The sequence below is a fragment of the Perissodus microlepis genome, chromosome 17, assembly GCF_051167445.1.
Source record: "Perissodus microlepis isolate ML-2025 ecotype Zambia chromosome 17, ASM5116744v1, whole genome shotgun sequence".
Lineage (NCBI taxonomy): Eukaryota > Metazoa > Chordata > Actinopteri > Cichliformes > Cichlidae > Perissodus > Perissodus microlepis.
Window position 1 is genome coordinate 19,723,444 of NC_140477.1, and position 18,483 is coordinate 19,741,926.

Below are 18,483 nucleotides of genomic sequence, written 5' to 3' on the forward strand. Positions count from 1 at the left end.
TGCTCACTTTGCAGTGAACAGTAGTCCAGCACAGCTAAAGAGACGCTCGAAGGCAGCTGAGGCAGGCAGGCCAGTGTTAAGTTTGAGAGAAAGTTTTTTGACGTCCCTAATAAGACATCAATGCATTACATAGCTACCGCTGGTAAATTATACCAATATACCTCGTGTTTTTTTTTTTTATTGGACAGTAACAGGCTAGTTAACGGGAGGTTGCAAGTGCTAATTAACAAGTAACAGAAGTCATCTCTCTTTGACTAATCTAAGGTAAGTGAGCGCTCTGTTATTCTTTTGCCTGCAGTGTGAACATATGTGGGTTAAGTAAGAAAGTAGCCGCTTCTGTCTTTAATTTAACTATTTTTTAAATAAATTATTATTATTAACAAACAGGAAAAACGTAGGCAAACACATTTTCTTTTGGCAATTTACCAACCCAGTAAAAAAAATGCAAGTTGCGTGGACAACAACGTGCCCGATTACAGCAAGTTGCTAGTACCAACCAACGTTATCTGTGTTCTTCACAAGATGTCTTAAGGTAATGTGATTAATTTGAACACAGCCTCTTTGCTACCATAAGGTACGAGTTGTATTTAACTTACCTCTACATGCTTGCGCAGGTTTGATGTGGAATTTTTAAAAGCTGCTAACTCGGCCTCTCCGGGCAAACACAGCTTACACTGCATAATAAAGCTGTTGCCTTTCTTGCACTTGAAGCCGAAATAGTCCCTTAAATACGGTCAGGGGTTCACATCCGTTTCTTCGAATTCAGGGTCAGCAGAATTCGATGGGGTTTCTTTTTTCGCTGGATCCGTAACACCGACGTCAGACTCCATCTTTAACGTGACCTTAGTGCCAATTTGTTCTACTACCCATCATTCCGTGCAGTATTTCTGAAGCGCAATGTTTTTTTTTTTTTAATTTACTCAGTAACGAGTGTGATTGAAAACGTAGCGAACTACAATACTTTTTAAAAAATATACTTAAGTAAAAGTAAAATTACATATTTGAAAAATGACTTTAAAAAGTACAAATACACAAAAAAAACTACTCAATTACAGTAACGCAAGTAAATGTAATTCGTTACTTTCCACCTCTGCCGTTACGTGACAGAAGCCTGTGCATTTTCCTTTTACTGCTGATTGCTAAACAAAAATATTCATTAAAGTCCTACAAGTAAAACCCGTGGCCCCTTTGGAGTGCACAAGAAATTCCATTATCCAGGAATTGTGGTGGTTTGGAAGCTTTCGCAACACTGGAAACTCATTTACAATATAATATTTTACAATAAGTGTGACATCAGTGTTTCTCCATGCACTGCATCCTAATATATATAAAAATACCCGATATCACCCCCCCCCCCCCTTTTTTTTTTTATTGAGCTGATTTTAAAAAACCACAAACAAATTTAAAGGTTCATTTTCACCCCGCCTCTTTTTATTAAGCAAAGTATCAGAATGGACTGCAATTAGCTGTTTCACAACTAAAACAAAACCCAAAGATGACTGAGGGGATGTAAAGAACATTTTAGTACTGTTTTAAAGTACTTGCATCTACATCAGAGTATGAAAAGTAGGTGGGTAAAAATGCGACTCACATTTGTGACGTGCGTGTGTGCGCGCGCCAGATGACTGTATGCCAGTGGATGTGACATTGTTGAGAGTAGTAAAACATAATGAAGTTAAGCAACCTTGTACTGAAAGTAGTTTAAAACCATCTCAGACTCCATGTGCTCGAGATGTGATAACTATGTCACAGCAATTTAAAAAATGTGTTATCAATGGTTACATAACAATCAAGATAACTTAAAGCCATATTTTTTTTTTAAAAAAAGTATATATTAGCCCTCAAAAATCAGCTGTCTATATGTTGAGCCGCCCAGTTGAAATTAATTAAAAACAAGACTGGCCTGAAGTAATGCAAAAACAAACTATTAGTAATGGACAAAAACTAAAGAAAGCATGGTCCTAAACATTTTTTAACAAAACCTGCTTAAAAAAATTTAAATGGAAATCAAGACATACGGTAACCCGTGTAGCACTGTTTGCTAATTCTACCATTGGTCATATTTCTTTAAAAATAACATTCACAAGCATATCGAGTTAATTGATCTCTACGGTACATATCTGGAGAGTAAGATATAAAAAAATAAAGATGGAAAATAAATCGGTGCTCAGGAGAAAATTCCCCTGTTACCGATAACTCAAAAAAAAATAAATCTTCTGTACATATCAGACTCTAAAAGATATATTTATATTTTGTCACCTCTTGTTAATGATTTACATCCAAAAATAAAATGAAATCTTCAGTCAGTCTTTTTAATCTTTTTTTAAAAGTGATCAGTAAAAACAGCGGCTGGTGGGTCCTGCAACGTTACGATGCAGCGTGACAGTCAGGAGGTCAGTACTTCACACATGAACGACAACAGGACCAAAGTAGAAGCCAGTTCCTAACAAAGCTAGGACTACTGGTCGTCTTTACCACAGTGTTGGTGACTACGCCTCAGTTTTCTTTTCTTTTAGTTTTTACAGTGTCTCGTCATATCGTCCTTTCACAGCAGCATGGACTCCTGCATGGCAAACGCCTCCTGTGCGTGCCTGTAGTGTGGTCCTCCAAACAGCTGGGGAAGCTGTTGCCGTAACACAGGCCGCTGGTGCTGCTGCTGCTCTTGGAGTTGCGGTCGGTACTGACGCAGGGCGTCCGGGTTGTCGGGGAAGGTGAACTCTGCGAGGGGTGACATCTGCGCTTTCTGGAAGCTGGGGCATCCCACCTGGGGATGTAGGGGGCAACTCCTCCGTTGGCTCCCACTGGAGCCCATCTACACCCTGCTGAGCTGGCAGGTAGTGCGGGTTTGGCTCACCCCGCTGGTGTCCTTCGAACCTGTAGACCTGTGCTGTGGAGGTGAGCTGTTGCAGATAGATGGGGGTGGAGCTCCCTTGGTTGTCCAGCTCCGGGGGAGGCCTGGGTTTCCGAGGATTGCGGGCGGAGCTGTGCGTCGGCTGCCTGCGGTAGGTGGCGAAGGTGTTATTCATGAGGGTCTTGTCTGGGGAGAAGCTGTTGGGCTGTCGCTGGGTGGTGGCATACGCTCGTTCTCCATACAATGCACTGGGCGGTACAGGATATCGGGAGGGCAGAACATAGAGTCTGTTGTCCACGCTTTGGGTGGGATGTGGAATGGGGACCTCAGTAGTAGTCCTGCCTGGGGAGTGCTGATGAGGCGGGGTATGGAACTGGTTCTTTGGGTCAGGGTAGCCAGTCGGAACATTTACAGGACTGTTGTGAGGAAAACAAGGAGGAAGAGGCTGTCTGGCCATTCTGGGCCCGGGTGCCACGGAGACGACACTCCCGGACAGGCTGGACCCGTGGCTCGGGCTGCCCTGATGCAGGGCTGACACATTGTAGGGCATCTCATTATGAAAGGGCCTCAATCTGGACGGAGGCTTCTCAAGCTCCAGGATCTCGAAGTCCTGCTCCGGCAGCCCTGGTACATTATCATACTGGGAGGCATTGGAGCCTCGGTCGGTGCCGGGGGCGAAGCCCTTGGAGCGTGGCTGGCGGTGAGGCTGAGCGGTGTCATCTGGGCTGGAAGGAGCCGGCGATGGCCCTCAGCTCATCTGAATTTCCCACAAAGCTTCTAGCTTTGTCTCGGAGGGTTTGACCCACCGGGGCCCAGGCATGTCTCTGCGGGAGCTAGAGGCTGCGTTGGAGTTGTGGTTGGCGATGGCGTGAGCCTTTCCTCCATCCACAGCGGTCATCTGTGGTGTTGGGGTGGGGGCTGACAGCGGTGTCGCCCCCCTCTCTGGTGTGGTGGAGGTGGATTGCTTTTGTGTCTCATTTGAGATTTCACCTGACCCCCTGGAGTGGGTTTCCCTTTTGTCCCCCTTGTGGTGACGGATCCGTTTCTGCAGCGATTCCCGGTGGGCTCGGCTCGGGGGCCGTCCGTCCCGCTGGGGGTCTGGTAGAGGACTTGGCTCCCTGGGGGGCTCAGCTGGCTCCGCGTGGCTTTGACCGTTGACCACGTGGTTTGCTACGGCTATCTCAGGAGGAAGCTGCCCTAGAGGCTTCTTGGGAAACTCGTCCTCTTTACCTGTAAAAGATCGGAGGGGGGAAAAAAAGGTGTAAACGCATTAGAACGCCATCAGGAAACAAAGGTGAGCGGTGATGACTGAACACACTGTGTGGCGCTGGTTCACATCTGATGACGTGTCACAAACGGGCACATGGATTCATGCAACAACACTGCCATAGAGAGTACAAAATAAAGGAGAATACACTCATGAAGACACATAATCACATATCCACAGGCAAAGAGTGGGAGGAGGATAGGGAAAAAAACATCAGAAATAATGTTTGATATAAATTCCCATCATGGGAGACTCAATTAGGAAGAGACACTCTACTGAGTGTGCTCTGAAATTATTAGTCTTTCTACATTTCATTAAACAGTATTCGGCTGCAGTAGTAGCTCCAGGCTTGAAAGGTCATACAGAAATATTTCTTGATTAATGAACCTTCTTAAATGCACTGAGACTTATAAGTACAACTATAAAAAAAGAGAGAGAGTACTCAGCTTCTACAACCAGTACAAGGTTTGACATTAGTACTCAAACTTGCTGCTTTACATCTGAAAGAAATGAGCAGAGCTGACAGGAACACACGGTGTGGGTTATGTGGGTGTTTTAAGGGAAAAAGTGATGACCAGAGTGAGGTCAGGACGACAGCAGCTGGAAGAAGAGGAAGCGCTGTGGGAGTTATCCAGGAAGTCGACTTACTGGACCTGCATCCACAGACTAAAGAGCGTGTGCGTGACGAAATTACCCACTGACCTCGGTCACTTTTGTTCCACCACAAACTGCTTAAAACCCACCGGGGGACAAAGTTAACGTCTTTCACTTATTGAATTTATTGTTTTAATTTAAAAAAATAGAAACTTGGGATTTTCTACAAATTTCAACTGATTAAATTTTTTTCCTAACCAACTTTTCTGTTTTGTTTTCTTCGTTCATTTCCATTCACGTTTATTAGACGAGCCAAAACACAATCATCTTTTTCATTCGTGCGTTTTATTAGATAACAAAATACAAATCAAACTTGTTTCTTCTGCTACTGCAAGACTACAGCCCTCAATCAAGAGGTTTATACAGTGCTGTGAAAAAGTGTTTGCCCCTTATTAATTTTGTAGTTTTTTGCATATTTATCACACTTACATATTTCTGATATTGGAACAAATATCAATATAAAACAAAGATAAGGGAAGAATATGAAACGCAGTTTTTCATTTGTTAAGGAGTAAAGACGTTATAAGCCCTTAACCCTAATAACTGCTTGTGCCACCCTTGGTAGCAACTGCAATCAAACTTTTGCAATTACTGACTACGTGTGTTTCACATTGCTGTGGAGGAATTTGGGCCCAGAATTGTTTTAATTCAGCCACACTGGAGGGTTTTCCAGCACAAACAGCTTGTTTAAGGTCAAAGCACATCAATCAGATTTGCGTTTAAGCTTTGACCCGGCCACTCCAAAGCCTTCATTTAGTTTTTTTTGAGCCATTCAATCACTGTCCTGCTCCAGGTCCAAAGTGCTTCAGGACACAAACTGATGGCTGGAGATTCTTCTTCAGGGTTTTGAATCTTAACTGAGGTAAGTAAGGCCTGCAGTTGTTCAGATTTTGTTTTAAGTGTCCTTTAACTTGTGTGATGCAAACAGAAAAGTGATGCCAGTGTAGTGAGCGATTGTTTTTCCAGCATGACTGTAGAAATGTTGCTGTAGAGTCTTTTCACCTCACCTGCTGACAGGTCAGAGGCAAATAAAATTGCTCTTTGAAGTCAACACCCCTGTATTAAATGCCATTTCTGCAGTTGTTGGAAACAATAAAGAACTCAGAGTACTGAGTAAATTACATGCTGTGGTGATTAAAAAAAACTTAAATTAAGCCAAGTAAACACTCAGAATCATAAAACTGTCAAATCTCACAGTTCAGCCTATTCAGACACAAGGATGCAGATTAAAATAGCCCTGCTGCACAGCAGCACATGTGGCAGCAGATAGCTGTTAAAACATAAGTTTAACAAAAGCCTCCAGTGTTCAAAAAAAGGCCCATTATCTTGTCAGCAGGCAGGAAAGCGAACAGACTACTATTAAAGTTGTGTGGGCTCTGGAAGAAAGGAAAGCCCTTCCTCCTTCAGCTACAGCTGCTGTTATAGAGGTTTATATAGTGTAACGCAGGAGGAAAACAACCACACAGGAACCTGGAAAAGACTGTGAAGACAGGTGTAGATGCATTAAGGACCTTTATCTAAATTTACGGCTGTGCCTTTAAGTAACATTAGCACAAATGCAAGGTTAATTTAGAAGATGAGGAATTTTGTCTCTAAAAACTAAAGTTCTCCACACAGAGTCATGCAATACTTTTAGTTTCCCACCAGAGGGCGCCTTATATCATCAATTTTACATCTGCAGCCACATTGTAGTCAAAACAAAAAGGAGTAGGGGATCAAAAACTAAAGGTAAGAGATGAGCTAACCATTGAAGGACTCCAAATAAGCAGCAAAGCAAGTCTGAAATATTATGCTGGAAGATCAGTTTGTGACAGAAACAAAGAAAAATAAACCGAGTGCTGCGGGACAGACAGGCGACAGACAGGACGGACTGACTGTGGGACAGATGGACAGAGACATGGAGAACGAAGGACCAGTCAGGATAGCCCACCGGTTGCTGTTGTAGGAGGGAATGTGGCCGCCGCTCACAGCCACACTTTTGTTGTTGTTGGCTTACATTGTTTGAAAGAAGAGGGGAGAGAAGGCAGATTAATGAGGAGACAGAGCAGGATTCGAAAAGCACAGTCAGCTGGCACATCTGGACCGGTGTTTGACTTTGTTGTGAACAAATATGTTTGATGTTCACACTGCAGCCAGGCGGGACCGAAGTTGAGCTGGGGCAGACCTGGCTGGTCACAACGCCCTCTACCTACAGTAGGGGAGCTGGCTGTTGGTCACATGATCACAATAAAAGAGCTGGCTGACTGCAACTGACTGTACCAGTGTTTTTGAGGTATTTACCCCTGCAGGTGTGGTAGGGTAAAGCACTGATGAATGACCAAATTAAAACCACAAAAGCTTTTTGAGTAGAATAAAAACTAAACTGAGAATAAAAACTTTTAACTCTAATTTAATAAATTACGTATTTTATAGTGCAGTTTGAGCTTACATTGCATGTGTAGGGGTTAACTTAGGTTAGAACAACCTTAATGTGAGCACTTATCCTGGCTGAAGTTGGGTTATAGTGTAAGTAAATCCAGATAAGGGAAAGAAACCCTGGATATGTTAAGCTTGCTTAGTAGTACAGAGCCCAGGCTGAGTGAGAACCTACATAGACACCAGTTAGTTTGTTTGTCAGGGCACCGACTAACTCTGACTAATGTGTCTATTTTTGTGTAGTTGTTTTTGTTTTTTTCCCTTTCTTAGTGGTAGCTCACTCATCTTGTGGACTTCAGGTGGACCCTCAGAGGATCTTCATGTATGGATAGAGCCATGCTAGTACCAGCTTGGGCGTACGCTGATTCTTTGATTCCCTTTGGCCTCTTGATTGTGAACATCTCAAACAATTTTCTTACATTTTGCCATTAAATAGAACAATTAAGAAATGTTGGAAGATGTTTCTATTTCCAAATTTATAAAACTAAATTGCTTTTTCTCCTGACCAACAGATGAAGTAGATCATAGATTGAGTGTACAGCGATATCCTCAAGAATAAAAGCGTAAAATCTGACATTTGGCTTGGATTTGTTTGTCACATTTGCACTAAAAAAGCATTTGGAGGTGAGGTTTCTGGAGTTGTTTGTGCATAGAGGAACTTTTGTCACTCTCCAACACAAGTTTAAAACCAACTGGAGATTGATTTACTTGAGAAGAGCAGACTTTTTGATAATTTATAGAAAACGGATTGTTTGGTGCAGAAGTACCTGGTGCGGGCAGCTCCAGCTTCGCCCTCCTGAGCTCTGTCATGGACGCCTGCAGCTGCTCGATCACAAAGTCGTCCTCGTAGAAGAAATCTTTGGACAAAGTCACCTGCAGAAACTCCACCAGCTCCTCCATGGACAGCTTCATCAGGTGCTCTGCAGACACACACACACTCACACTGATGAGAAGTGTTGTGAGGGGTGAAATCAGCTGGTTTCAGTTTGTGGAGGAAACAGTCTTACTCTTGTGCAGTTTGAGGAGCGTGTAGGACATGGCAGGCAGCACTCTTTCACCCTCCAAGATATAGATGTCCCAGATCCTGAGGGTCAGTGTGAAGGGAGTCTGACCATGAGCAGAACGAAAAGTTAGACGATAAGTTACTGAAGAAGGCAATTTATCTATATTTTTGTGACTGTCAGCAGTTGCCGTGAAAAAAAAAAACGAACTTAACCTCTACTGGGAATTATTTTAAAGGAGCGCTGATTACTCTAACTTACACAAAACATAATCGTAATCTTTTAAAAATCCTAAATACTGCATGCATGCTACGACCTCCAAAAGCAGCCATAGCTTTGCACATGCAGCAGACTCTGAGTCAGCGATGGGTCAGTGTACAGTGCTGCTTTTTGTTGTGATTACCAGTCAAAAGGAAAAAGAGAAGTGATATTAGTCGTCACAGCTTTCTTGTTGAAAAGGAGTGGGAAAATCTCCTGGCATGGTCTCGTTAGTCATTCCAAAAGCTTGTGGTTTGCCATGACTGCTGATCCTTTTTTTTTATGTATTTATTTATGCAAGTTTCAAAATTTTTACACATTCACAAACAGCGGGACAGAGGAACACAGACAATAAAGACAATAACAACAAAAAAAAATCAAAAACAAAACACAGGAACAAACAAACAAACAAAAAAAACAGAGCAACAAACCCCACAACAGGGTACACAGCCAGCACTTATTAAGAACAGCAGAGAAGAAGAAAAAAGCAACTGGTATACATGTCAAACAACTCACAATCCAGTGAGTCCAATCCACAACATCAAATCCAAAGATCGCTAGGAGGAGCCGATAACAATTATGCAATAACAGTTATGGGCAACAGCTCAGAATGAAAGCAGTTTAAACAACATGGTCAGGACCCAGGGCGTGAACTGTCCTTCTTAATGTGGTCTATAAAGGGCCCCCATATCTTCCTGAACTTCTCCATGGAATCAGACGTAGAGAACCGAATTTCTTCCAAGTATAAACAGGAGACCATCTCCTCGAGCCACCTCTTGAAGCAGGGAGGGGAGGCGGATTTCCACTCCCCCAGAATCAGACGTTTGGCAATCACCATACCAAACATGAGGGCCTGTTGAACAGCAAAGGGAATGCTGATCCTTTTATCCTCTTTAATATCCAATATATTCATTTGTAACTTTTCATATTTGTTGCTTTCATTACTGTTCAGAGCTTTGTAATTTTGTTTGAAAGTGTTGGGTTTAAAGGTGCTTTATAAATACAAATAAAGTAAAAATCCACAACTGACAGGCTCCTAAACCTCTCACATTCCTGGCGATTAAAAGCTGTTTACGGGCTGTGAGGTCAGAAACGTGTTGGGTTGGTTGGTGAATTGGAGCAGCTCATTGGCTGAAACCAAGTAGAGAAATCACATCATTGGTTGTTAATAATAAAAAATTATTCAATAACTTCAGTTACTGATTGTTGGGTTTCTTTCTGCAGCATAAAGCACCTTGGATGGATTCACAATTATCCAGGCTTGGCATCAGGAGCACACTAGCTTATAAAGCCCTGAGGCTGGGAGTCATGAAACCCTTCACGCGTACAGGTGCTAACCACCTTATGATGGAAATACCCAGCTTATGAGTTAACCAAGTTACGTTGCTGCTGTTCTACATGTCTTCATAGATCCTTTTGAAGGTTGTGAGATCATATCTTGCTTGTAACTGCACTCACTCTGTCCAGAAAGCACTGGAAGAACCACTTCATGGTGTAGAGATTGGTGAACACCTCTTGGTTGTCCTGCAGCAAACAGAAAATGGTGACAGAGTGAGGATTAACCAGCCACCTCTGAGGGATTAAAGGTTTCATTTCTGGCACTATGTCTAGCTGCTACGTTATGCAGCACTTGCTTCATTATTAATTGTCACACAGGTCTCGTGTTTCTCACCAGGTGCTGTTTCAGTTTGGGCATCATCTTCTTGAGGATGCGGTCGTAGTGCTCCTGGAAATGCATTAGCTTCGGGAAACCAGGGACAAAAAACCCTGAAGGTGTGGAGAAAAGAGCCGTAATGATGATAATCCCTTAAACTATGTCTGTAAACTTACACATCTGTGTGTCCAGATGTTTAAAGTTAGATTCATGAGCTCACTGCAGCAGCATGCGTGCTGCTAATTTGTCCTGAGTGCTTCCTCAATGATGCCTTTCGCTGATAATTTTATCGCTTAACGCTTGATAAGACTGGAGGAGGTCCAGAGTCGCTCAAGGTCATTTCAGTGCAGAGACCAGAGTCAGTTAAACACTCTAAATGTCAAAAATGCAAATCTGGCAGCTGTGGTCAGAAGATTCGTGCCTTAACCTGACGTAACAGATGGTTTGTCACCTTCTGAGCAGCTCTGTGGAAACAGGAACAGGCCAGGCATGTTTTTTTTAAAAAAGAACTTGGCAGATGATCTGAACCCTCTGTGACAGCAATTTTAGGCCAGTAAATTCGAACGTGGTGATTACACAAAGTGCAACGGACAATCAAAGTTTGTCTATGCCGAGGATTTTTGTAGTTTGACATCTGAACTCCACTTTAAGGAGTCAGCATGCAACACTCAGGCTGCAGGAGCTGTGCACACTGAATTCAGTACAAGCGGTCTGCACATCATGTGCAAGAAACTTCCTCTTTTTCTTTTTGCACATTCAGTTACAGTTACAGTTCTTGTTTAGTTTAACCATTAGTGAGGTGCGCACGTTACCGTGCATGGCGTGCTTCTGCCCAGACAGCAGTTTGACGAGAGCCCAGAAGGCGTCCTCTTCATTCATGTAGATCAGCAGCAGAGCTGTGATCTGACTCATGCCCTGGCAGTAGCCCACCTCCTGCAAACACACATCAATCAGCTGAGGGGAAACAACAACGCAGCCATTCTTTGCTTTACTTTTGTAAACTTGGCTTAACTTAATTTACATACAGTTCCTTTATTTGAGGTGAAACACTGAGATAGCTTATAGTGAGATAATTATTAAAGGATATATAATCTTTGATAAAGTAATATCTGTAAGTGCAGATAAGTCATCATACCAATACTTTGGTAACAATACAGTGACCTAACAATAAATCTGTAGTTCAGCATTTTTCAGCCCTGCTTCATTATTATTACACACAAACTAACACCACTGTTATCACCATTAGACATATATTATTTTATTATGTTGAATCGAATGGCAAACTGCAGGTGTCAGGGTTCACTGTGATGTTGTGATACTGGGACACTTGGAATGGTTTTCACTTTTCCTTTAAACATTGCCCAATTATATATTTCACATCTGACATCTATATGTCTTCTACCTCTGAAATATGAGGGATCAAAAGTGTTGGAGAAAAACTCTTAGCTTAGTTCACCTCTGTGTGTTTCAGGAGGTCGTAACTGAAAGAATTCACAGCACGAAGGTAAAACTGGAAAAGTTACTGTACTTCTTCTTCCCTACTTCAGGGATGACAGTGAGTTGATAAAGTTGAATAATAATCAATAATTATCTTTTTAAAGAAAGACTTATTTTAAACATCAGAGGGAAATGATTTCAACATTGCAGTGGGGTAAATTTAATGTGAATTTTGAAGGCGATGTCGATGTCACAATCAAACTTTATTAACTTAATATTGTTTTTACCCCAATAATCTCACTAGACTACAGTTTTTACTCCAGGTACTACACAAGTATTACCATTTATTGTTATTAGGTTAGTAGTTTAGTAGGTTACCTACTGTTACTAAATGGTTTTATCTTTTTAGTACTTTTATTAAAAAAGAAATGATTGTTGTTACTTCTTTTGGTAATATCAAGCTATTTACTTAATTAGTGTTTCACATTGTTAATAGACTATTACAGTTTTATTATTAGAGCCAGACCGATTTTTAAGACTGACACTGAAACTTGGTAATATAAAAATCAAATATATCAGCTGATATACATTTATTTTCTCCTGAAACATTTGTAACCTTCAGTTTAAAAATAATCGTTTCATTGTCGCTCACACTCGCCCTGAGTCTACTCGGATTAGCTGCTTGTTGTATTTGTGGCGTTCCAAACAGGGGAAGTTGCAGAGCGCCCTCTGGTGGACACACTATGCAACACTGGCTGAAGGGTGTTTCTCTCATTTCTTGTTTACTTTTTCAATTTCTATATATCAGCCAATATAAATGCAGTTATATCAGCAAGTACTTCATATGAGCCCCACTGACATACCAGGTTTTACCTAGCTGTAATAAAAAGTGTTACCAATATTGCTACAATAACAAAATATTAGATTGGTGCCTTCATGTGCACCTTTATTGTCTTCAGTGAAAATGTTACAACTCAAAGTCTTGCGAGCTTGGATGACTCACCGTGTTGTACATGGAGTAGGCTGTGAGGACGCCTGCTGCCTGAAAGCACAAACAAACCACAGTTCATACAAAAACTTTAATAAACACACTTCAGTGGCGTCTTTGGCTTCAAGTTAAGATGCATGCATGTGGCCTGGAGCTGCACACCAGCCTTGATGCTGAGTTGTGTCGCTGCAAAGCCTGAATTCACTTCCAAATATCAGAAAAGCAGTGTGAAAAGGCAAAACGGCGCTAACAGGTACAGGTCTTTCCTCAGAGTCACGCAACAAAGCGGAAGGCAGAGCAGAAAGGGGACGTGAGATCTCTCACTTCCACACTGGAGAAGCCGCCTTCTCCTCGCAGAGAGTGAAAATGCATGCATATCTGCAGATGATTACTGACTCCCGTTGTGTTTGTGCTCTTGTTACTTTTACTGAGATTACGTGTCAAATAGCGAGAGCAGTCATTGTTCTTGGGCTTTCTGACAGTGAAGTGAAGGCTCGTTGTATCTTCCCCCATGCAGGCACATTTATGTACAAGGTTATGTAAATTGAATTACTCAGGAACTGAAAGGCTTTCATATAAGTCCTTAAAAGGCACACAGGAAACTTTTAAGCTCAAAAATGCAAAGCTGCTTTAAATAAGCAACACAACCAACATTACTGCAGCTGTGTGCAATGAACTTGCAGATGGTTGCTTGGATGTAGTAAAATGTGAAAGTACCCACTTGACATCATAGCGATGCATGAACATGATGTGGTCCCTGTAGGTTCGGTTCACATCCAGGTCGATCTGCCGGATGTCAGGGGATATTCCTCTGGCTCTGGCCTTCAGTTTCTGAAAACAGCCACAAAACAAAGAACGAATGCAAGCAGAAGTGCCATTTAGTACTAAATAGCAGGCGTCGATGTCCACAGAGTTTGTGGGTCCACAAAGCTGATCGAGCTTTCGAAGCCTCAGCTGATAACTTGGCACCCAACGCTCACTTCTGGCTTTAAAAAAATAATAAACACTAACACTGAGGCTTCGAAATGCACAGTAGGGTCATATTGTGATATCACTGCTATAGAAACGTCTTGCAAGAAAACTGTGGCAGCTCAAGGTGAAAAAACTCACTTGTTTCCCCACTTGAGGTGACCCCCCCCCCAAACAAACAAACAAACAAACAAACAAACAAACAAACAAAATGGTCAAGTAGAACCAGGCTACAACAGAGGAGAAGCTAGCAGCTGGTAATGTGTGACCTAAAGGAAAACAAGCATCTCAGAGCGTGGCTGAATCACTCCATAGTTGCACTCTGTGTTACAGGAAGAGCAAATAGTGGATGGAAATTACTGATAAGATTACAGGGTGATGAAGGAGGGCTCTACGCAGCTGGTTAAAAGAGCTAGCTAGAACAGATAAAACATCCCATGTACTAAATATTTTTCACTTTTTTTACACGACAATATTGTTTCAGGGTTAAGTGAAGCAGCAGACTGAGGTGTGAGCGGTGGATGAGAGCGAGGCTGCTGCCTTAGGCTACGTCCACACGTACCCGGGTACTTTTGAAAACGCAGATTTTTCTATGCGTTTGCACCTTTCGTCCACACGTAAACGCCGTTTTTGGTCACTGAAAACGGAGATTTTTAAAAACGCCTGCCAGGGTGGATATTTTTGAAAACTCAATTTTTGCATTTACGTGTGGACGAGAAAAACGGAGAAAACGCAGCGTCAAAGGTGTGCGCCTTTTTTGACGTCACACTGTGCGCCAGGTTATTGTTTCGGTAAAATGAATTTCTACAATGGCGGACTTACACAAAATACCATTACTGTTAATTTTACTCTCTACAGTGTTTAAATGCTTACATATACACACACAGTCACTGTCCCTCCACACATAGGACTCAGTTCTGCTTCTATGCAATCAAATTGCATAGATTTTTAGAAGAGTTTGATTTTTCTTAGCCCCTTATTTAAGTTTTGTGTCTTGTTTATGGAACCTCACTTTTAGAGATTTTATGATCCCCCTTGTCTTCTTTATTTCTGTTCCTTGTTTTTCATTCTTTTTTTATTGTTATTTATTTTTGTATTGGTTATTCATCTTTTTATATTATTATTATGTAGATGTGTGTATATGGATGTGTATGTATGCATGTGTATATGCATATATGTATATATGTGTATGTGTATGTATGTTTACTTTCAGTTATTGTCGATTTCATTGTGGTGTACAGGAGATGTGATTCTGTTCTGATTGATTTAATATGTCGCTTGTCTCTTTGAGATTGTCATTGTTATTATTCTAAATAAAGTTCATTTAAAAAAAAAAAAAAAAAAGTTCTGCTTCTATGCGCCATCTTTGTTTACGCTTTCCCACCCAGGCTGACTTCTGATTGGCCAACATTTCTACACGGATAGGAATATAGCGCCACCTGCTGCTTTGGCATGTTCCTAGCAGCGTTTTCCTTCGTTTTTGGCTTTTACGCGTGGACGGGATTTTTTTTAAAAAAACGAAAAATCTCAGTTTTCAAAAATACCCGTGTACGTGTGGACGTAGCCTTATTTTCAATAATGCTCTTCTTCTAGAATAATTACCTGATTTAGATGTTATGCAACACCAGGCTTTAGTGGAGTTTGGTTAATCGGTGTAGGTGTGAATGGTTCTGTCTCTGTGTGTTTGACCTGCTACAGATTGGTGACCTGTCCTGTTCTAAAGCATGTTTTACCTTCACGATCTTGAATGAAATGATCTAAATTGGTAAATTGAATAAAACCTCTAAACTTAATCTTAAATATTTATTCTGTTGATTTTTTTGCATAGATTATTGCAACTTTTCTTGATATCATTTTTTCTTACTGACAGTATGTAATGCTAACTACAGACACAAAGTTTGGGTAATAAATGTTTAAAAAAAACAAACCAAACACGACTAAATTACACCTCCTGAAATCTGATGGATTATTGTGGACAGAGCTGCCCTGCTCACAGGGGAGAAATCTTCTCTTTTTCACTTTATATTTTCCACATCATTTAGTGCATGTGGCCTAACTCATAATTAGACCACTTCCCAGCCAATGAAGGCAGTGATATATTGATCTTGCTAGCTAAACTTTCTAATGAGATCCAAACTTTATGCAGGAGTGGGGAAAAAAACCAAAAAGATCTTTACCGTGTGCCGGAGCAGGCCGTGCAGCTTTTCACAAACACGATTAAACTTCCAAAGCTGCTGCTTGGCCACAATAACTCTGAAGCTCAGTGAAATCAAATAAAGCCGAGGTGTTCGACAGCTCGCTTATGAATCTTTATGAGGCTCGCGTTTTGATGAACGCTGCAGACATTTTATAAACTTGAGCCTGAGAGACAGTGTTTAGCTGAGAGTTCCTGGAGTGATACCTCATAGAAGTCCTTCTTCTCCTCCTTTATTTTGGGTATATCGAGCAGCAGACACCACACCTCCCCTCGGAGCTGCAGGGGGATTCCCTTGTAGATCCTCCTGAGCAGCTGGAAGGAAACAAACAGCAGGAGGTCATCGTTAGCAACCTTCAAAAAGGAACTTTAACCTCAGACAATCACTCCACATTTAGGCCATCAGAAGGGCCGTGCAAGGTTTACTCCAACAAAACAAATGGCCCAACCGTAGCCCAAGAGGTTTCTTTCAGTCTGTGGATCCACTAAGGGTCTGCACCAAGGTTTGGCACAAGATAAAAATTCATATTTTGAACTCTTAATCATGCACAGCTCTTTTAGAAGATTTTAAGATGCACATATGGAGCAGGAACATTTACTTGAAATAACGTAAACAGACGTAAGCAACGAGCCCCGGCTTTGACTGACTACATGTATATTTAAGAGAAATTTAAGAGCAGATGCAAGGATGAAGCCTCCAGCTGATAATTCCTCTAGGAGCCACTCTAACCATGTGACAGGAAGTGTTGTGGAGAGTATTTTTGTTTTTCTTCCTCTTTATCACTTGCTGTTAAAGACCAGCCCTGACAATGTAAAACATGACAAGCATAATCACGGTCTTCCTTGTTCTCTCAGCCCTCTTTTTGCTGCTGTAATGAGCCCTCTTTGTTCTTTATCTTAAGGAGTCCTCGCCTGTTACAGCTCTTTGCTGCTCTTCCACCCATTGTTAGTGCATCTCTTACCCTCTCATAGATGCTATCTGTTCAGAAAAAGGAATAATTATAAGAACTATGATAAAAGAGGACAGGCTTGATTGGAGAAGAACTAATTTCCCACCTTTTGTTTCAGTGCTCACGCTTCGTTTTGAAGCTGACGGCCACGTGTGACCTGTATTCAGACCTGCATGTTCACTGTGTGCTTGCTAAACATGCAAAATGTGTTAAAAGCAATGCAAACCAATGATCCCCTCATCTGTGATATAAATATCAATTCAAAAACAGGAGTAAAGTCTTGTACTGAGTATATTCCAGTAAAGGTGAGCTGGACGTTTTACTGCAGAGATTTTAACTCCAGAGGGTTTTCACTTCTGTAACCCCTCGGCCTTTTGAAAGTTTGCGGCAGCCTGACATTTAAAAAGATGAGGCAGCGTTTGCCCGTCGATTTTTAGGTTGAAAAGCTGCACGTCAGTACACTTTTAAAACACACTTTTGCACATTTTTCTTCACTGAAAGATGAACTTTTGCATTTATAACTTGTGCATAAGATCTAAATTCCCCAAAAGTTAATTGCTGCAAATTTATCTGAGTGACTTGTGATTTACATAAGGCACCGCAATTTTTTTGTGTTTAGAGTAAGAACAGGAAATATTCTGTCATTTAACAAAAATTTTCCTTTTTATAATTACAAGGCAGTCTGTGTACGGAAGTGGATCAGGGCCACTGGAAAAAAAATAATTGTAAAAATAGGCACGTTTCTCTTTTTTTCCTTCTTTTCCAGAATTCTGAAAAAAAGTCAGAATTCAGAGAAAAAAATTCTGAATTCTGAGATTAAAGTCAGAATTCTGGAAAAAAGATTCAAAATTCTGAGAAAAAAAAGTCAGAATTGTGAGAAAAAAGTCAGAATTGTGAGAAAAACAGTCAAAATTCTGGAGAGAAAAAAAAAGAGTCAGAATTCTGCCCACTTCCACCCCCCGGTGGCCCTAATCCTCTTCCGTAGTCTGTGCAATGAGCTAACAGAACTTTGTCTGTAATTTTATACATACATTTATTACAATTATTACAATGACAGGCTTCTTTCATTTACCACGGGAGTATTAATTTATTATGTAGTAAATTAGTAAAGAAGGTGTGTCCCTTCAGTCCGCACAGGGAACACTCGCTGTCATTTTGGCATTCTTTAGCTTTATGACCCAACTCCCCGCATTTCCAGCACTTAAAGGTAGGACAGTCTCTTACTTGATGGTCTAGAGCTCGGCAGACGAAACATCTGTTTGCCTGTCCAGGATATATGATACGCCCATTAAAAGGGCCCAGAGAGATGGAGTTAGGGATGGAAACAATATGACCTGCTTCATCTCTCCGCATTCGTACCTTGAATTTTCTTACTCCGTACCATAGGCCGAATTTGTCAACCGGCTTAACAGGAGGTTGTAAGACTTCACAGTACCTTTGTAGGTAGAGCTCAATGTCTTGGTCCGGAACTCTTCCTGTCCAAAATTTCACCACAATTGTTGTGACTTCTAGCTGGACTGGAGAACCTACAGACCATTCCTTCCACTTAGGGTGATTTAAGTTGGTATGATGAATTTCCAAAAACCGTCGTAAGGGGGCTTCTTGAAGGAAGCACAACTCAAACTCTCTTCTATTGGGTAACGAAATGAAAGAATAGATGTCCTGCGGGTTTACCCAAGAAGATTGGAAAAGGAGTTCCTCCGCCACATAATCGCGAGAAGGTGGATCGTTACTTCCACCATATTTCAACCTTACCCATAGGTTGCCAAATTTAGAGGCATAGGGTAAAGGTACATAAGGGGGCATGTTTAAACACACAAGGGCTACAAGCAGAAGGGAAGGGAT

General features: G+C 41.5%; 1 pseudogene across 1 annotated transcript; it reads right to left on the bottom strand.

Annotated features, from left to right (window-relative positions):
* Nucleotides 1-1,409: 1,409 nt before the first annotated feature.
* Nucleotides 1,410-18,022, bottom strand: LOC146369510 (USP6 N-terminal-like protein; annotated as a pseudogene). Its single transcript, XR_014797411.1, has 11 exons — nt 17,998-18,022; nt 16,651-16,667; nt 15,896-16,042; nt 13,243-13,356; nt 12,541-12,579; nt 10,913-11,033; nt 10,119-10,213; nt 9,905-9,970; nt 8,195-8,294; nt 7,955-8,107; nt 1,410-4,081 (listed from the first exon to the last, which is right to left on the bottom strand). The product of XR_014797411.1 is annotated as a USP6 N-terminal-like protein (transcript).
* Nucleotides 18,023-18,483: the final 461 nt, after the last annotated feature.